Source organism: Triticum aestivum, chromosome 2B (genome assembly GCF_018294505.1).
Source record: "Triticum aestivum cultivar Chinese Spring chromosome 2B, IWGSC CS RefSeq v2.1, whole genome shotgun sequence".
NCBI classification, from domain to species: domain Eukaryota; kingdom Viridiplantae; phylum Streptophyta; class Magnoliopsida; order Poales; family Poaceae; genus Triticum; species Triticum aestivum.
Window position 1 is genome coordinate 350,966,271 of NC_057798.1, and position 22,009 is coordinate 350,988,279.

The window sequence follows — 22,009 nt, forward strand, 5'->3', positions numbered from 1 at the left end:
GGTATCCTATATCTAATAGGAGTCAAATATATTTTTGGAAAGATTTTTAATACCCCAAATCAAGTAATTGTAGTGCAACCTCAATCCAGGGGGTTTTTGGAAAACTAAATTTAGAAAATACTTTTGGGCCAAATTATTTTTGTAAGAAAATTCTATACTATACTATACACATGGCATGATCATTGGTTCAAGAGTTTGGAGCAAGGAGATGAAGTATAGGAGTTGGAGGATTTATTTGATTTTTAGAGCACTTGCAAACAACAGACAAAAATTCAATCAGGGCAAAGTCCAAAACACACAAAAGTTTTTGTCAAACCACATTTTATCATTATTTATCACTTTAAGTGTTGTGGCATGAAAATCAGGGTGTGACACTGCATGACATTCTTTGGGCCATCCATGATGGAAAAAACCGTGGTAGAAGCAAGGGCGAGGAAAATATCGGGGAGTTCCCGATTATGGTGGGTGCTCGGGAGCTGAGCGATGCGTGTTTCTCTCGTACACGTACATGCGTGGGTGCGAGGCATTGGGCTCTAATTGAACCCGAGCAAGGTGTTCTCCTACTGAACCCGAGCGATTGCACTGCAGGCTATGCATTGTTGAACCCGAGCGATCGATCAATTTAGCTGTTAACTGAACCCGATCGAGTGATTCCTTTGCTACTGCAGCTAACTAAAGCCGATCGAACCTGCTACCTCCTTCCCTTGATGAACAGTGAGCGTTGTTGGGGGGGGGGGGTTGGATGAACAGTTCCTGGTGGGGGGTTGGATGAACAGGACCCTGTGGTAGTACAGGCCGTTGTCGCTGGATGAACAGGACCCCGATCAACCGAGCCGGTTGGGGGTGGATGAACAGGACCCTGTGGAGGGCTGGATGAACAAGACGACCCCGTGGAGGGCAGATTGAACAGTAGCCGATGGAGGGCTGGATGAATAGTAGCCTGTGGAGGGGTGGTTGAACAGGACCCCGTGGAGAGGGCTGGTTGAACAGTAGCCGGCGGAGGAGCGGTGGAGGCTGGATGAACAGGAGCTCGTGGATGAACAGTCGTACGTGGAGGCTGGAGGAGGACGACAGTGGATGAACAGTAGCCCGTGGAGGCTGGAGGAGGTCGACAGTGGAGATGAACAGTAGTCCGTTTCGACCGTAGCGCTCCAACATAAGTCCGTTTCCTCCGTTTTGCAGTACGCCACACCCCTCCCGATTAACAAGACCCGTTTCAACTATAGGCACTCAAACACAAGTCTGTTTCCTCCGTTTTGCGGTATGCCAGACCCCTCCCGATGAACAGGATCCCTTTTAGACCGTAGGCTGTCGAACACACGGCTGTTTCGTCCGTTCTGTGGTACGCCAGGCCTCGTTTCGATCGGCTTTTCCGTCCAAGCTGGTTTCCTCCCGATGAACACGATGATGAAGTTTCTTCATTCTGACCCAGCCGGTTGGCTGCCGATGAACAGGACACCGTCGTTGCCTCTCCATGTACACGAGCCTTGGCCGTACGTATGCGCGAGTAGGCATTCGAGACCCTGCCCATATGTACGTACGTGGCCGTATTTACTTTCTTGCACCCTGGCTGTATGTACATGTACAAGCTACGTGCGCGCCTCTACTACGACACGTGCCCTTCCTTACTCGACCACGGTTGATCGTTGCAGCCTGCAGACAGAACGATCGACAGTATGTACGTACACGTTCGTGACCAGAATGACAAGGCTACGTACGCTTCGACCAGGTGGGTCCCGACTGTCATGCACTTCCTTGCATGCGAAGATGTAGCTGGTGGGTCCCAGCAGTCAGGGGGAAATTTTTCTTCGCGAAATACGATGGCCCGTCTGGTGGGTCCCTACTGTCAGGTGGAGGAATCATTATTTTGCACGTAATAAGGAGGCACTTCCTTGCTGCGGCCGTGGACCCAGCTATCGACCTCTCCACGTATAGCACTCTTTCGATGGAAGTCGTTCCTTCACCTCATTGACCACGCCACATCGAGAGCACCAAGGCGGTGGACGATGGCGAGGCCTAGGAAGGGGATGATGCAGAGCCGGGGAAGACATGGCAGTGGATGCCCACGCGGAGAGGAGTACGAGGGTTGACGGGTTCAGTTGCGATGTGCGGCTTCTGTCGCCGCAGAATAACAGGGGTTGTGGGTGAGTAGAGGGATGGCCTGTCCAGAGGTTGGAGTAGGGTGGGACGATTAGGCCTGCGCTACAGCAAAGCCGTCCACCGAAGGCAGGAGCAGGCAGCACGATCGACGCTGGTTTGGGCGGCTGGAGGAAGAAGACCAGAGGTTGAAGAAGCACTATGGCCGTTGGATGGACATCGTATGGTCACTAGAGCTAGAATCGTTCATATTGACTAAGTTGACATAGCCCTCTGTCCGCGTCAACTTAGTAGGCCCACAAGTCAGCCTCCCACTATGGTGGGTCCCAGCTAGAAGGGGGAGTATTCTTTTTTTGTGCGTAATAAGGAGGCACTTTCTTGCGTGCGAAGATATAGCTCGTGGGTTCGATTTGTCAGTGGGAGGAACATTTTTTCGCGAAATTCAGAGGCCTTTTCGGTGGGTCCCAGCTGTTAGGTGGAGGAATCATTATTTTGCGCGTAATAAGGAGGCTCGCCCTTGCGTGCGGCCGTGGACCCAGCTGTCAGCCTCTCAACGTATAGTCGTCTTTCGATGGATGTCGTTCGTTGACCATGTTGACCACGCCGCCGAGAGAACCAGGGTGGTGGACGATGGCGAGGCCCCAAACTTGAATAACCCGAAGAAGCCCCACTGTTTTCGCGTCATAATGAGGCACTTGCTTGTGTGGGTCCCTACTGTCCGCCTCTCCACTTACATCCCTCTTCTGATGGATGTTGTTTGTTAACCATGTTGACCACGCCGTGCCGAGAGCATAAACGCGGTGGACGAGGGTGAGGCCCGGGAAGGGAACGACCTGGAGCCGGTGAAGCCACAATAGTGGATGCCCATGCTGAGGGGAGTACGAGGGCTGACTGGTTGGCTGCGGGGTGAGGCTGACATCACCGAAAAATAACAGGATGTGCGGGTGAGTAGAGGGATGGCCTGGCGGTAGCACAGTGCTACGTGTTGAGCTTGCGTTGGTTTTCCTCGAAGAGGAGAGGGTGATGCAGGAAGTGTAGCGTAAGTATTTCCCTCAGTTTTGAGAACCAAGGTATCAATCCAGTAGGAGGCTCCTCAAAAGTCCCACACACCTACACAAACAAACTGGGAAATTGCAACCAACGCAATAAAGGGGTTGTCAATCGCTTCACGGCCACTTGCGAAAGTGATATCTAATAAAGATAGTATGATAAGATAAATATATTTTTGGTATTTTATAATATAGATGCAAAAAGTAAAGATGCAAATAAAAGTAGATTGAAAGCAAATATGATAAGAGATAGACCTGGGGGCCATAGGTTTCATTAGTGGCTTCTCTCAAGATAGCATAAGTATTACGGTGGGTGAACAAATTACTGCCGAGCAATTGATAGAAAAGTGCATAGTTATGAGATTATCTAGGCATGATCATGTATATAGGCATCACGTCCATAACAAGTAGACCGACTCCTGCCTGCATCTACTACTATTACTCCCCACATCGACCGACTCCTGCCTGCATCTAGAGTATTAAGTTCATAAGAACAGAGTAACGCATTAAGCAAGATCACATGATGTAGAGGGATAAACTCAAGCAATATGATATAAACCCCATCTTGTTATCCTCGATGGCAACAATACAATACGTGCCTTGCAACCCTTTCTGTCACTGGGTAAGGACACCGCAAGATTGAACCCAAAGCTAAGCACTTCTCCCATGGCAAGAAAGATCAATCTAGTAGGCCAAACCAAACTGATAATTTGAAGAGACTTACAAAGATAACTCAATCATACATAAAAGAATTCAGAGAAGATTCAAATATTATTCATAGATAAACTTGATCATAAACCCACAATTCATCGGATCTCAACAAACACACCGCAAAAAGAGTTTACATCGAATACTCCACAAGAGAGGGGGAGAACATTGTATTGAGATCCAAAAAGAGAGAAGAAGCCATCTAGCTAAGAACTATGGACCCGTAGGTCTGTGGTAAACTACTCACAACTCATCGAAGGGGCAAGGGTGTTGATGTAGAAGCCCTCCGTGGTCGATTCCCCCTCCGGCAGAGTGCCGACGAAGGCTCCAAGATAAGATCTCGCGGATACAGAAGGTTACGGCGGTGGAAATTGTGTTTTGTGGTGCCCTTGGATGTTTTCGGGGTACGTAGGTATATATAGGAGGAAGAAGTACGTCGGTAGCTGCCCGAGGGGCCCATGAGACAGGGGGGCACGCCCTACAGGGGGGGCCTCCTATCTCGTGGCTTCCTCGGCTGCTTCTTGACATGCACTCCAAGCTCTCCGGATCACGTTCGTTCCAAAAATCACGCTCCTGAAGGTTTCATTCCGTTTGGACTCCGTTTGATATTCCTTTTCTTCGAAATACTGAAATAGGCAAAAAAAATAGCAATATGGGCTGGGCCTCCGGTTAGTAGGTTAGTCCCAAAAATGATATAAATGTGTAAAATAAAGCCCATAAACATCCAAAAGGGGTAATATAATAGCATGGAACAACCAAAAATTATAGATACATTGAGACGTATCAAGCATCCCCAAGCTTAATTCTTGCTCGTCCTCGAGTAGGTAAATGATAAAAAGAGAATTTTTGATGTGGAATGCTACCTAGCATAATTCATAATGTAATTTTCTTTATTGTGGCATGAATGTTCAGATCCAAATGATTCAAAATAAAAGTCCATATTGATAAAAGAAATAGTAATACTTCAAGCATACTAATCAAAGTAATCATGTCTTCTCAAAATAGCATGGCAAAAGAAAGTTCATCCCTACAAAATCATATAGTTAGGCTATGCTTCATTTTCGTCACACAAAGATGTTCCCAACTTCTATACCCCCGATGACAAGCCAAGCAATTGTTTCATACTTAAATAATCTCAAATGTTTTCAACCTTCACGCAATACATGAGCGTGAGCCATGGATATAGCACTATGGGTGGAATAGAATATGATGATGGGGATTGTGTGGAGAAGACTAAAAAGGAGAAAGTCTCACATTGACGAGGATAATCAACGGGCTATGGAGATGCCCATCAATTGATGTCAACATGAGGAGTAGGGATTGCCATGCAATGGATGCACTAGAGCTACAAATGAATGCTCAACAAAAGAAAACTAGTGGGTGTGCATCCAACTTGCTTGCTCACGAAGACCTAGGGCATTTGAGGAAGCCCATCGTAGGAATATACAAGCCAAGTTCTATAATGAAAAATTCCCACTAGTATGAAAAAGACAACTTATGAGACTCACTATATGAAAAACATGGTGCTACTTTGAAGCACAATATATGAGACTCATTACATGAAGAACAAGGTGCTACCTTGAAGCACAAGCGTGGAAAAAGAGATAGTAACATTGCCCTTTTTATTTATTTTCTTCTTCTTGTTTTCTTTTTTTTTCTTTTTCTTTTTTTTCCTTTTTTGGGCCTTTCTTCTTTTTTCTTTTTGGCCTTTCTTCCCCCCCTTTTTTTCTTTGGGCAATGCTCTAACAATGATGATCATCACACTTCTATTGATTACAACATAAGGATTACAACTTGAAACTAGAACAAGATATGACTCTATATGAATGCCTCCGGCGGTGTACCGGGATGGTGCAATGAATCAAGAGTGACATGTATGATAAATAATGCATGGTGGCTTTGCCACAAATACGATGTCAACTACATGATGATGCAATGGCAATATGCCAAAAGTAAAGTATGTTATGATGATGATGAAAGGAACGGTGGAAAGTTGCATGGCAATATATCTCGGAATGGCTATGGAAATGCCATAATAGGTAGGTATGGTGGCTGTTTTGAGGAATAAGGAGGTTTATGTGTGATAGAGCGTATTGTATCACGGGGTTTGGATGCACCGGCGAAGTTTGCACCAACTCTCAAGGTGAGAAAGGGCAATGCACGGTACCGAAGAGGCTAGCAAAGGTGGAAAGGTGGAAGTGTGTATAATCCATGGACTCAGCATTAGTAAAAAGAACTCATATACTTATTGCAAAAATGTAGAAGTCATCAAAAACCAAGTACTACGGGCATGCTCCTAGGGGGATAGATTGGTAGGAAAAGACCATCGCTCGTCCCCGACCGCCACTCATAAGGATGCACAAGCCAGGTACACTTCATGTTTCAAATTTGTTACACAACTTTAACCATACGTGCATGCTATGGGACTTGCTGACTTCAACACAAGCATTCTTTGAATTGATAATCACCCAACTAGCATGACTTTAATATCACTACCACCATATCTCAAAACAATTATCAAGTACCAGATTGATCATAGCATCCAATTCACTTTCTATGATAGTTTTTATTATACCCAACTTGGATGCTCATCATTCTAGGACCAACTTTATGATCATAGAAAATACCATGCTGTTCTAAAAGAGTCTCAAAATAATATAAGTGAAGCATGAGAGACTAGCAATTTCTTCAAAATGAAGACACCACCGTGCTCTAAAAGATATAAGTGAAGCACTAGAGCAAAAACTATCAAGCTCAAAAGATATAAGTGAAGCACATAGAGTATTCTAGCAAATTCTAATCAAACAGGCTTCTCCCAAAAGGTGTGTACAGCAAGGATGATTGTGGTAAACTGAAAAGCAAAGACTAATATAATACACGATGCTCCAAGCAAAACACATATCATGTGGCGAATAAAAATATAGCTCCAAGTAAAGTTACCAATGAACGAAGACGAAAGAGTGGATGCCTTCTCGGGGCATCCCCAAGCTTAGGCTTTTGGCTATTCTTGAATATCTTGGGGTGCCATGGGCATCCCCAAGCTTAGGCTCTTGCCACCCTTTGTCCCATAGTCCATAAAAGCTTTACCCAAAACTTGAAAACTTCACAACACAAAACTCAGCAGGAAATCTTATAAGCTCTGTTAGTGAAAGAAAACAAAACCACCACATAAGGTACTGCAATTAACTCATTCTTTATTTAATTTGGTGTTAAACCTACTGTATTCCAACTTCCTTATGGTTTATAAACTAACTTACTAGCCATAGATGCATTGAAATAAGCAAACAACACACGAAAAACAGAATCTGTCAAAAACAGAACAGTCTGTAGCAATCTATAACTAAGGCAAACTTCTGGAACTCTAAAATTCCTAAAAAAATAGGAAGTCCTGGACAATTTGTTTATTGAACAACAACAAAAATAATCAACGCAAAAGCACGTTCCTGTGGTTTAACAAAATTATATTCGTGCGTGCAAAGTTTTTGTTTTTCAGCAGAATCAAATCAACTATCATCGTAGGTTATCCTATAGGTTCTACTTGGCACAAACACTAATTAAAAGATAAAAACACATCTAAACAGAAGGTAGATGCAATATTTATTACTGAATAGGAGCAAAAACAAAAAACATAAAGAAAATTGGGTTGCCTCCCAACTAGCGCTATCGTTTAACGCCCCTAGCTAGGCATAAAAAGCAAAGAAAGATCTAACGAGTGCCATCTTTGGCACTAAATTCATAAGTAGCACGCATGATAGATTCATAAGGTAATTTGACTTTCTTTCTTGGAAAGTGCTCCATGCCTTTCTATATCAAGAACGATAAATCTACGGGCATCAAATTTCTATTTGCAACAATAAGAACATCATTGATCCTTCCCATTGGCTTTTTAATGGTGGAATCCGCAAGGTGCAAATTTAAAAAGCAATCATCATGATCATGGAAACCTAGAATATCACATAAAGTTTTCAGAATCATGGAAACACTAGCACCCAAATCACACAAAGCAAAACACTCATAATCTTTAATTCTAATATTTATAGTAGGTTCCCACTCATCATTAAGTTTTCTAGGTATAGAAACTTCAAATTAAGTTTTTCATCATAAGATTGCATCAAGGCATCAACGATATGTTTGGTAAAAGCTTTATTTTGACTATAAGCATGAGGAGAATTAACAACGGATTGCAACAAGGAAATACAACTTTTTAAAGAGCAATTATCATAATCAAATTCCTTGAAATCCGAGATAGTGGGTTCAATATTATTGGAAGTTGAGGATTCTCCAATCTCACTTTTGCCAAATTTAGCATTAAGATCTAAAGATTCTGAATTCTTGGGGCCGCTTCTAGGGAAATTTGATTCATCATCAGTCCCATAATCATCAAAATTCATATTGCAAAACAGAGATCTAATTGGAGACACATCAATAACTTTAAGATCCTCTTCATTATTTTCACGGAAACTAGAAGAACACGCTTTTATAAAGCTATCTCTTTTAGCACGCAATCTAGCGGTTCTTTCCTTACACTCATCAATGGAAATTCTCATTACTTTGAGGGACTCATTGATATCATGCTTAGGAGGAGAAGATCTAAGTTTAAGAGAATGAACATCAAGCGAAAGTCTATCAACGTTCCTAACCAAATCATCAACTTTGAGCAATTTTTCTTCAAGCAAAGCATTAAAATTCTTTTGAGAAATCATAAATTCTTTCACACTATTCTCAAAATCAGAGGGCATCTTATTAAAATTACCATAAGAATTATTGTAGGAATTTCCATAATTATTAGAAGAATTACTAGGGAACGGCCTCGCATTAAAGTTTCCTCTATAAGCATTGTTTCCAAAACTATTCCTACCAACAAAATTCACATCCATAGATTCATTATTATTCTCAATCAATGAAGACAAAGGCATATCATTGGGATCAAGAGGAGTATTTTTAGTAGCAAACATCTTCATAAGTTCATCCATCTTTTCACTCAAAACATTGATTTCTTCCATAGCATGCACTTTTTTACTAGAAGATCTTTCGGTGTGCCATTGAGAATAATTAGCCATAATATTATCAAGGAGTTTTGTAGCAACTCCTAATGTAATTTCCATAAACGTGCCTCCCGCGGCTGAATCTAGGAGATTTCTAGAAGCAAAGTTCAAAACGGCATAAAATTTTTGTATGATCATCCATAAATTCAGACCATGAGTAGGGCAATTGCGAAGCATCAATTTCATTCTTTCCCAAGATTGGGCAACATGCTCATGATCAAGTTGTTTAAAATTCACAATATTGTTCCTAAGAGTGATGATCTTAGTCGGAGGAAAATACTTAGAGATAAAAGCATCTTTGCACTTGTTCCAAGAATCAATACTATTTCTAGGCAAAGACGAAAACCAAACTTTAGCACGATCTCTAAGTGAAAACAGAAATAACTTCAATTTGACAATATTGTTATCCGTATCTTTCTTATTTTGCATATCACACAAATCAACAAAATTGTTTAGATGAGTAGCGGCATCTTCACTAGGAAGGCTAGAAAATTGATCTTTCATAACAAGATTCAGCAAAGCGGTATTGATTTCACAAGACTGAACATTATTAAGAGGAGCAATCGGAGTACTGAGGAAATCATTATTATTGGTATTCGAGAAATCACACAATTTGGTATTATCTTGCACCATGGCAACAAGTAATCCAACATACAAGCAAACAGAAAAATGGCAAGCGGAAAAGAGAGGAGGAGATTAGGAAAGAGAGGGCGAATAAAACGGCAAGGGTGAAGTGTGGGAGAGGAAAACGAGAGGCAAATGGAAAATAATGTAAATGCGAGGGAGATGGGTTTGTGATGGGTACTTGGTATGTCTTGACTTGAGCGAAGACCTCCCCGGCAACGGCGCTAGAAATCCTTCTTGCTACGTCTTGAGCTTGCGTTGGTTTTCCTCGAAGAGGAGAGGGTGATGCAGCAAGTGTAGCGTAAGTATTTCCCTCAGTTTTGAGAACCAAGGTATCAATCCAGTAGGAGGCTCCTCAAAAGTCCCACGCACCTACACAAACAAACTGAGAACTCGCAACCAATGCAATAAAGGGGTTGTCAATCCCTTCATGGCCACTTGCGAAAGTGAGATCTAATAAAGATAGTATGATAAGATAAATATATTTTTGGTATTTTATAATATAGTTGCAAAAAGTAAAGATGCAAATAAAAGTAGATTGAAAGCAAATATGATAAGAGATAGACCCGGGGGCCATATGTTTCACTAGTGGCTTCTCTCAAGATAGCATAAGTATTACGGTGGGTGAACAAATTACTGCCGAGCAATTGATAGAAAAGCGCATAGTTATGAGATTATCTAGGCATGATCATGTATATAGGCATCACGTCCATAACAAGTAGATCATCGGAGGGGCAAGGGTGTTGATGTAGAAGCCCTCTGTGGTCGATTCCCCCTCCGGCAGAGTGCCGACGAAGGCTCCAAGATAAGATATCGCGGATACAGAAGGTTACGATGGTGGAAATTGTGTTTCGTGGTGCCCCTGGATGTTTTCGGGGTACGTAGGTATATATAGGAGGAAGAAGTACATTGGTGGCCGCCCGAGGGGCCCACGAGACAAGGGGCGCGCCCTACAGGGGGGCCTCCTATCTCGTGGCGTCCTCGGCTGCTTCTTGACTTGCACTCCAAGCTCTCCAAATCACATTCGTTCCAAAAATCACGCTCCCGAAGGTTTCATTCCATTTGGACTCCGTTTGATATTCCTTTTCTTCGAAATACTGAAATAGGCAAAAAAACAGCAATATGGGCTGGGTCTCCGGTTAGTAGGTTAGTCCCAAAAATGATATAAATGTGTAAAATAAAGCCCATAAACATCCAAAAGGGGTAATATAATAGCGTGGAACAATCAAAAATTATAGATACATTGGAGACGTATCACACAGCCGTCGACGGGAGGAGGGAGGAGGTAGTACCGCCGGCGCTGGTTTGGGCTGCTGGAGCAGGAAAATCAGATATTGAAGAAGCATGACGGTTGTTGGATGAACATCCAATAGTCACTGATCTGTCTTGACTAAGTTGACAAAGCCTTGCGTACGCGTCAAATTTTTTTTAGTACAGCGTCATCGTCAACCAAGTAGGCCCAGAAATCAGCCTCCAAATATGTGGAAAACAGCATACAATCCATTAGCCATTATTTTCAATAATTTACAACCCATTTGCTAATTCTTAAGGATATTTTGAAGCCCATATTCTTTTTATTAGCATTACAGATCATATTTTGGGCACTACTAAAAAATTCAATGAAATTTTGCATATTTCGGTGGGGTTCGAACTCTTTTAATCACAAAATTTCGAGTCACGTTAAAAGTAATTTTTAAAAACTTATATCAAAATAAAATTAAAAAAAATCTTCACAAAAAAATGATTGAAATTTAAAATTTTGACTAGCAAGATGCCCCTGCGTTGCACGGAACATCAAGATGCATTTGTTGAAGTAGTTTATCTTGTGGGAGAAAAAGGATGAACGAGGGAAGGCCTTCAAATGTGGAGAGGAGTGCGGGTAAATTGTTATAGTTTCCTCCCTATCCGTTAGATATAGATCGGACGACCTATATTGTAGGATGGCATGCACACCATCATCACCAACTCTGTTTTTCATAATAGTATAGAAGACAGTAGAGATAGAGATAGAGATAGAGAAACCCGCGTGGAATGCGAGAAACCCACTCCGGCCACACACACCCACTCAACATTTGCAAATAAGGACTTCCCTCGTTCAGCCTTTTCTCCCACAAGATAAAGTAATCATACAAATGCATGTTGATGTTCCGTGCAATGCATGGGCATCTTGCTAGTAAATGTAGGTTTTTGAATGCGGCGAGGAGGCGGGTACAGTTGGGAGTGCAGTGGGCGGTGCCCTCGGCCGGCACGCCGCTTCAAATGGTGGACGCAGTGAGAGGTCGCATCTGCCCTTACCCCCTTGACCGTGGACCTTGACCGTGTACGTATGGCTTTGAGGACAACATTATCCTTGATAGTACGTCACCTTGTGTCCATATCTGAGATGCCACGTGTACCAGATGAATGGCTCCAAGTTTGACCACCGTGATGCTAGGTGCAAGCCGAAGAACACTGTTGGAGAGACCCCCCCTCAATTTTTCTACATTGGTCATTTGATTCATAGGATATAATGCTATAGGATTTTATTCCTATGTAATTATGTTTTAATTGGTAATCTAGCATCCACTCCAACTTTTTTTTCACTTCCTTTGTTTCTATGAAGAGAGTACTTGCTCTAAATGATGTGCTACTGCAAGAGCTGCCTATATTACTTAACCATGCTCTAAAAAGGTGGACCAGCTTTGGCTATAGTATACTACTGTACTAGGTTAGTAGGTGACATTGCGCTTGGCTCTTATCCTCTTCTGGAAGTCAAATAATAATGATGGTACTATAGTAGTACTTCTGGCAATCTGACACCAAATGAACTGCCGCGCGTTCACAGCTTGTAAGCAAAAGTTTCTCCGCATGCTGCGAGACACCGCGCATGTGTTGGCGAGAGGGAAGGCGTAGTAAGTAAGCTTCTCGTCGGGTTGACGGGACACATCAAAGTTATTTAGTACTCTCTTCAAAAAGGGCCGACCATGTCTATGGCTACCATCCCGTGCTCCGTCATTGAGTACATGCACTATTCATGTGCCATCAAGGAGAAAAAATATTGCGTAGTACTAGGTGCCATCAAAGTGCATGACTCACTTACGCACTGCATATCTCCATTTTATTGCATGACACATCCACCTTGATGCTAGATGTCCCACGTGTCAACAAAAGGATGAACAAAGCTCACATCTTAAACAAAAGAGTGGAAGAACATAGATTCCTGACGACTGAGAAGGAGCAACAAACCTCGCAGTGGAGCGTCTACACTAATAATATTTTATATTATTCAACATTATAAAATCAACCAAATCTCTCCACGTTCCTATAATATTCTATTGTATGAGAATAACTTTCAATGTAAGCCATTGATTCACTCTATCCTATGGTCATAGTTGGAAAATCCAAACAATTCCAAGCATTGGATCAACTCTTTAGCACTCAGATTGTTGCCACCTGCCGACCTAGCCCACCTGTACATCCGCTCATGTGTGATGACCATAGGAGCTATCCACTTAGAATGTATGTTAAAAAATCGTGCAAACAGGGTCGATTATACTATGCGTAGGTGACCATGCGCTTGGCTCTTCACCTCTTCTGGAATACGAAAAATATGATCATGGTAGTACTACAGTATATATGTACTTCTGGCAATCTGACACCGAATGACTGTTACACGTCCACTGCTTGTACTATAAAGCCCACTAAATTTGTAAGCAGAAGCTTCTCCTCAAGATGCGAGCAACCGCACGGGCATGGGCGAGGGAGAGGGCGTAGCAAGCAAGCTTCTCATTGTTCTGCAAGTTGACGGGACACATCATAGTTACTTATTTAGTCCAGGGCTACCACCCCGTGCTCCATCTACATACATGATTCATGTGATCGAGGAGAAAAATTATTGAGTAGTACGTGCCATGGAAGTGCACCCCTCACTTATGCACTGCTTATCTCTATTTTCTTGCATGACACATGCACCTTGACCCCGCATGTTGGCAAAAGAATGAACAATGCTCACGTAAAAAGAGAGTGGAAGAACATAGATTCCCGACGATCGAGAAGGAGCAAGGAACCTTGCGGTGGAGCGTCTGCACTTATAATATTTTATATGATTCAGGGATATAAAATCAACCAAATCTCGCATCTAGCTGGTTTGCAGGTTTCCCTTGTTTTTTGCCGCTTGCCCACCTATAGAACCGCCTCACAGCGGCCAATTCCTTTCCGAACACCTAGGGAGGCGGTTGAACCAAACAAGTCTAACTTGTTTTTAGTGGATACATTGACATGGCATCGAAAGGGTGTGATAGCTGACTCTGTCAAAATAATTCACTACCATGTTGGCATACATGAGCACTACAAAAAAAGACACATCCGTGACATTTTGGGCTGAACGAAATTTTTTCTGTCATACTTATGACACTTCTATGACGATAATTGTGACAAAACCCGTATCATCATAGATGTGGTGGGCTCCTACTTCTATGACAAAAAATCATGACAGAAAATGAGCTTTTCGTCCTGGGCGGGCCGGAGACGCAGCTGCATGACATTCTTTGGGCTATCCATGATGGAAAAAACCATCGTAGAAGCGTGGGCGAGGAAAATTTCGGCGAGTTCCCGGTTATGGTGGGTGGTCAGGGGCCGAGCGATGCACGTTTCTCTCATACACGTACGCGCGTCTGTGCAAGGCGTTGGGCTCTAACTGAACCCGAGCGAGGCGTTGGGCTCTAACTGAACCCGAGCGATTGCACTGCAGGCTACGCGTTACTAAACCCGAGCGATCGATCGATGGCTCTTAACTGAACCGGATCGAGCGATTCCTTCGCTACTGCTGCTAACTGAAGCCGATCGATGTTGCTTCTAGATGAACAATGGGCGTTGGCGAGGGGGAGGGGGGGTTGGATGAACAATGAGCAGTGGGGGTGGATGAACAGGACCCCATGGTGTTGCCTCTGGATGAACAGAACCCCGATCGATCGAGCCGGTTGGGGCTGGATGAACAGGACCCCGTGGAGGGCTGGATGAACAGGACGACCCCGTGGAGGGCTGGATGAATAGTAGACGATGGAGGGGTGGATGAACAGTAGACCGTGGAGGGGTGGTTGAATAGGAGCCCATGGAGAGGGGTGGTTGAACAGTAGCCGGCGGAGTAGTGCGCGGTGGAGGCTGGATGAACAGGAGCCCGTGGATGAATAGTCGCAGGTGGAGGCTGGAGGAGGTCGACGGTGGATTAACAGTAGCCCGTGGAGGCTGGAGGAGGTCGACGGTGGAGATGAACAGTATCCCGTGGAGTCCCGTTTTGCGGTACGCCACAGCCCTCCCGATGAACAAGACCCACGTTTTGACCGTAGCGCTCCAACACAAGACCGTTTCCTCCGTTTTGCGGTATGCCACACCCCTCCCGATCAACAGGACCCCGTTTCGACCGTAGGAGGTCCAACACAAGTCCGTTTCCTCCGTTTTGCGGTACGCCAGACCCCTCCCGATGAACATGATCCCGTTTCGAATGTGGCCGGTCGAACACAAGGCCGTTTCCTCTGTTCTTTTGGTACGCCAGGCCTCGTTTCCATCGCCTGTTTCGTCCAAGCCCTCCCGATGAACATGACAACGCATTCCGTTCTGACCCAGCCAGTTGGCTCCCCATGAACACGACGACAACTCTGTTTCTCCGTTCTGACCCAGTCATGTATAGGAGCCCTGGTCGTACGTATGCGCGAGTAGGCGTTCGAGACCCCGCCCATATGTACATACGTGGCCATATTTTCTTTCTTGCACACTGGCCGCTGTACGTACGTGTACATGCTACGTGCACGCCTCTACTATGACACATGCACGCCTCTACATCCACGAGTATGTACGTACACATTTGCGACCAGAATGACAACGCTACGTACGCTTCAACCAGGTGGGTCCCGACTGTCATGCACTTCCTTGCGTGCGAAGATGTAGCTGGTGGGTTCCAGCAGTCAGGGGGGCGAATCATTTTTTTGCCCGGACGCACTTCCTTGCGTGCGAAGATGTAGATGGTGGGTCCCAGCAGTGAGGGGGGAAACATTTTTTCGCGAAATACAGTGGCCCGTCCGGTGGGTCCCTGCTATCAGGTGGAGGAATAATTATTTTCGGCGTAATAAGGAGGCACTTCCTTGCTGCGGTCGTGGACCCAGGTGTCAGCGTCTCCACGCATAGTCCACGTCCGATGGAAGTCGTTCCTTGACCATTTTGACCACGCCGCGCGCGAGAGCACCAGGGCGGTGGACGATGGCGAGTCCTAGGAAGGGGACGACATGGAGCCGGGGAAGACGCGACAGTGGAAGCCTGCGCGGAGAGGAGTACGAGGGTTCACTGGTTCGGCTGCGGTGTGAGGCTGTCGTTGCTGCAGGGCCTGGCCAGTGGTGGGAATAGTACGGGGCAGTGAGGCCTCCGCGGCAGCACAGCCGGCCACGGGAGGGAGGAGCATGTGTCACGACCGGCGCTGCTTTGGGCGGCTGGAGCAAGAAGATCAGACGTTGAGGAAGCACTATGGCCATTGGATGGACATCATACGGTCACTGGAGTATTGACTAAGTTGACATAGCCCTCCGTCCCCGACAACTTAGTAGGCCCACAAGTCAGCCACCCACTATGGTGGGTGTTCATTCTTTTGTGCGTAATAAGGAGGCACTTCCTTGCGCGCGAAGATGTAGCTGGTTGGTCCGACCTGTCAGCGGGGAGAATGTTTTTTTTTCACGAAACACAGAGGCCCTTGCGGTGGGTCCCAGATGTTAGCTGGAGGAATCATTATTTTGCGCGTAATAAGGAGGCATTTCCTTGTGTGCGGCCGTGGACCCAGCTGTCAGCCTCTCCACGTACAATCCACGTCCGATGGAAGTCGTTCCATGACCATGTTGACCATGCCGCACCGAGAGCACCAGGACAATGGACGACGGCGAGGCCTAGGAAGGGGATGATGTGAAGCCGGGGAAGACGCGGCAGTGGATGCCCATGCGGAGAGGAGTACGAGGGTTCACTGGTTCGGTTGTGGTATGAGGCTGCCGTCGCTGCAGGACCTGGCTAGCGGTGGGAGTAGTAGGGGGCGGTGAGGCCTCAACGACAGCACAACCGACCACTGGAGGGAGGAGCAGGCGGTCTCGCCGGCGCTGGTTTGGGCGGCTGGTGCAAGAAGAGCAGCACTTAAAGAAGTAGTAGGACCATTCGATTCAAATCCAACGGTTATTGCTGCTACAATCATTTGTTGACTAAGTTGACAAGCCCTGCGTACGCGTCAACTTAGTAGGCCACAGGTCAGCCTCCCAATTGGTGCGCCCCATATGTCAGTGGAAGGAATCATTTTTTCGCGTAATAAGGAGCCAATTGATTGCGTGCGGCCAGGCCAGCGGAGGGAGTAGGGTGGGCCAGGGAAGCCTGCGTGGCATCACAGCGGGCCACAAGAGGAGGGAGCAGACAGTCCCGCCGATGCTAGTTTAGGCGGCTGGAGCAGGAAGATCAGAGATTGAAGAAGCACGTCGGTCGTTGGATGGACATCCAACAGTAAATACTGCTAGAATCGTGTGTTGACTGACAAAGCCTTGCTTAAACAAGTCAGCCTCGAAATCTGTGGCGTGTACAACCCATTTACTATTATTTTTATAATTTTTACTCATTTTAGAATTCATATGGATTTTATTGCAGCCCGTTTCCATTTTTAGAATTGCTGCCCATTTACTGGTCAGTACCAGGGTTAAAAAATTAACTAAACATGTGCGAAATTTTGAAAATTCGCAAATTTTTGCTGGGGAACAAAATATTCTTAATCCGTCAATTAGTAGCCATACTAAAACAAATTTAAAAATGAATTAGTACTATGTCATGTTAAATCCAATGAAATACTATAAAATATCAGTGAAGAACAAAAACAAGAAAAGAAACTAATATCCCATTTGCTATATATTTTTTGGAATTTTCAACCCCTTTGATATTACTTTTAACACACACTGACCAAACTCTTTGGCTAGGCCGGAATGCGTCCCTCCTTATCTTGAAAGATTTGCAGCCCAGTAAGTCAAAGAAAACAAATAGGCCTAGCTTGGGTATTCTTCAAAAAGAAATATTGGGCTATCTATTTTCCCAAAGAAAAACCTGCTGGGCTGGTCATGTTGTTAGACGAGCTACAAAGACCGCACAACCCAGTTTATAGCCTGCTCCTCCGAATTACTACTCAAAAAAAAGTTCTGCAATTCTGTCATTAGTTGACTATACGTTAAAAATGATGTGGGTCCCATATATCAGCAGGGTGGATTAGAGTAAAAAATGAGGGGTGCATCCGAGTAGTAAAAGAGGCGCTTGCTTGTGTTCAGGAGTGGACCTGGTGGGTCCGTACTGTCATACTCACAACTACAGTTCTCTCCCGATTCACTATGTTGACAGGGACCGTTTTGAAAAATATATGTTGACAGGGCCAGACGGCGGCGCCGCGGCGAGTGCACCAAGGAGGAGGATAAAGTGTTGTCGCCAATGTGCTGTGCTGGGTTGGACATTCTTATTGAAAAATAAAAATGGATCAGAACTATTTACGACGTTGACTACTATTTGCATGGGTCCGCTGGTTGCAGGAAGAAAATGCTGGGAGAAAGAAGACCGGTCACTATCTTTGCCTAAGAATAATATTGACTGAATGTAACGACACTATCATAGGAAATAATATCCCCTGTTAAATCATGAATTTAAAGAACTGGTGCATGAGCATTTAGCTTTATTTATTTATTTACTTATTTATGTTTAGGGGACCATGAGCATGTACCCGGGCCGGATTCATGTGCGAGTCTCCATTCTAGTTAATTATGGGCTCCTCTATTGGGCCTTCATCAGTGGGTTGCATGTTATCAACAAGTGGAAAATGTGTTCCATATGAAAAATAGTATGCGTTACGTAAGATACGGGGCACTAAGGATCGAACCGTGCAACGACTTCCAAAACATTATGTTTGTCGTTCTAACAACACATTTATTCAACCAACAGACGAAATGTACTACTGATTGTACATTGAAAACAGCAGCAACAGCAACAACTAGGGCTGGGGGTGCAACAGAAGGAGTAAGCAGGCTAGAAGAGTGAAGACACAACTCTCTCTTCCAAACCAAACATCACCATTATTACAAAAGGGCTACCAAAAAAATAAGTGTATGCATCAGACTAAATAAAGATCCTACTACACCAAGTGTACGCATCTAACTAACTAGCTCAGCTAGACGTTACTATTTATTAAACTGTGGAGATTGGCTGATGGATTGAACCAGATGGGTGCCTGACGGGGGAAACTCCAGCCAGCAGGTCGAAGTCTGATACTTGCGATCCTCTCTCCTACTTTGGGCTGCAGAGTGTGGTGGCAAATATCAGGGTATGGTGCATGTAGAGACGCATGGTACGCTGTGTACACACAGTTTTGTCTAATGAACGAAACCGTGCTGCCATCATGATCCTTGCCGTAGGTTATCTCCTGGTTAATCGGATAATTCAGTCTGACAAACAGAGAGCGTGTACCAAGGTTACTTACCAGCCTCCAGTCAAAAATTCCTGAAGGCCCAAAGAAGCTGGGATCCTGCTCAAAGACCTTGCAGTGACTGTGATTGTATTCCACGAAACAACACGTCCGATACGTGCGAACGATCATCAATCGTTCTCCATCGTCTGATCGAGCCAGGAACTACCTGCAACTGCCATGCCGCTTTTCTTTGAAAGGTTCTGGGATTAGGAAGGGTAGGGAAACCATGCGGCCTACAACATTGATAAGCACATTTCTTATATACTATTTGGGCACACAAATTCACCATTTATTGAGATATATCCATCCATTCTTGCTACGACTTGTTGAATATTCGAATGATAATCATAAAAGAGAATGTTGACTAGTGAATTGTTTATTTTGCAGAAAAGTACGCAAAGGCACTATAATCGTCAAGACGTCTACTATGTGGCTAACGAGAAGAGAGAAGGGCATGAAATAAATACATCAAGGCTTGAGTGTGAAGGAAAGAAGTAATGTAGGGGAGCTAACTAAAAGAAGAGGAGGATCTTCTTGGGCAGAAATGAAGAGAAGAGGAGGGCCAATGTGCAAATGTGGCAGATCAGAGAGGGGAATGAAATCCCTAGCCGCACCTCATTGCAAATCGGACCTGGCACACATCTCTCTTTCCCTCACCCTCCTTCTCCACCTCCGGCCGCTGCCACGGCCAGGCCGGCGTGGTGGTAAGCCTCCCGCCTCATCACCCGTCTCCATCCAGCATCACTCCCGCCGCCATCCATCACCACCACCAGCCACAGCTCCACTTACTCTGCTTCTCTTCTTCTTCTAACCCTGCTGCTGCTCTTCTTCTTCTTCCCCACGAACCTGCTGCTGCTTCTTCTTGCGCCCCTTGCTGCTGCTCCTCTGAACCTGAACCCTTGTGGCTGCTATCTCTCTCTCTGAAATAACTTGAGACATATATGATGTGTAACATTCAGATTTGTTAAGTATTAGTAACCTACTTGTTCAGTTTCAGACTTATGCTTTATTTGTGGATGTGTGAACTGGATCATGGCATGTATCACTCAGTTTGTATGCTCAATAATTATCTATAAATATCCCCTATGTGTTGTAGTTGCCGTAGTAATTTTCAGTTTGTAATACCTGTGTGATATATATAATTCTGTGGTGTTACACATTTCTGTCCTTGTCCCATTATCTTTGTTCTGTGCTTTTCTTCTTATATATAACTAATAGTTATATTTGTGATCATATATTGGTACTTCCTTTCTGTCGATGATGATGTCCTGTGTGTGTATTTTAGTTTCTAAAATAATATGAAAATACCAAAAAGACAAAGCAAAGATAATCTTCATCTCCCTTTGCTTCTGTGTCATTTCCTTAGTTGATGATCTTAGTTAGTCTAGATTTAATATTTTGCTTTCACCACCCAATATTGTGTTACCTAGATTTAGCCGAGCGTAGTCGCCGTCGCCTAGTCCCTGTGGGGAACACGACACTCGCAGTTCGGGTGAAATATCCCACTGTACTTTCAATTGATCATTTTGGCGCCGTTGCCGGGGAGTAGCGTCGAGTGACCGTGTTAGGCTATAGACTAGGTTTATTTTAGTTCCGTGTTTAATTCGTCGTGTATTTCATTTTCTGCATTTCTTTTATATTTTTTCGTCGTTGTTGCTTCGGCTTATTAGGATACTAACATTCTGACTAGTATTTACTGTTTATGAGTGTGCGTAGGAAATCTGAACTATTTACAGGTTGATTTATAGTTACACTTGGCGGAGATATGGCGATGCTTCGTGATGTTTGGATGCCAAGCAGCCAATGCTATTTCACAGGGCCACTTTGGCCGTCTTTTGAGGCGGAAAATTTTGAGCTAAAGCCTGGTCTTATTGCTTTGGTTCAACAACATCAGTTTGGAGGGTTGCCTAATGAAGATCCTTACGAGCACTTACACCGAGTCATGGAGTATTCAGATACAGTCAAGTACCATGGAGTTCCTCAAGATGCAATCATGTGCAGGTTGTTCACATTCTCCCTCCGTGATGATGCTCGTGCTTGGTATCGATCCTTGCCATCAAGGTTATACAGTTGGAATGAGATATCGCGAGCTTTCTTGGATAAATATTTCCCACTACACAAGCAGTCCGCAATTCGAGATGAGATCTTCAATTTCGTTCAGCGTGAAGGCGAGAGCTTGTATGATGCTTGGGAGAGATACAAAGCCTTATTCAGGAGATGTCCTAATCATGGGCTCGAGAGATGGTTAGAGCTGCAGATATTCTATAGAGGATTGACTTCGGACACTCGAGCTTACGTCGACATGGTAGTGGGTGGAGCTATTACAAACAAGACACTTGATGAAGCTTTTCTGCTGATTGAGAGCATAGCTTTCCACCAACTTCAGTGGTACAATAAGAAGCCCACATCTGATTCATTGGTTTGCTTGCAACAAATCACTATACCTCAACCACCAATTCTTACACAAAAGCCCGAGCCTCTATCTCAGTGTGACAAGGTTGAGCTTGCATGGATTATATTTGATGATGATGACACCATTCTAGTTGACACACACGCTACAGATCATCTGGATACTAGTGTTGGAGATTCAGTTTTGCATTGTGATGATTCTTCCATGGATGAGCCAAAGCCGCAGTTTGTTGCTTTTGATATTGAGGAGTCACCTTTAGTTGATATTGATCATGTGCTTCTAGAGCCAGATATGGAGAAGTTCGCCTTTTATGATGTTAGCCGCATTGATTCTTCAACACTTGAGCCTGAGAGGGAGAGCTTCATGGTTGATTATGGTGAGGTGGATTCAGATGTCAAGGAGTCATGCTCTATTTCACTTGTTGACACGAGTCCGGTGGAAATTTCTACTACCACACCTCACTTGGTATCTTCAATGGAGGTAGTCCTGAAGCTTCTTCCTAACTATCTCAGGTATGATCTCAGCTTTCTCGACAAGATATGCCATATCATGGATACTGCCTATGCACCATGTGATTTATTGATGA

The 22,009-nt window shown here is 44.4% G+C and overlaps 1 non-coding gene across 1 annotated transcript; it reads right to left on the reverse strand.

The window, feature by feature from the left end:
* Window positions 1–21,137: 21,137 nt before the first annotated feature.
* LOC123047769 (small nucleolar RNA R71) lies at window positions 21,138–21,248 on the reverse strand. Its single transcript, XR_006423133.1, has one exon. It is a non-coding gene; the product is annotated as a small nucleolar RNA R71 (small nucleolar RNA).
* Window positions 21,249–22,009: the final 761 nt, after the last annotated feature.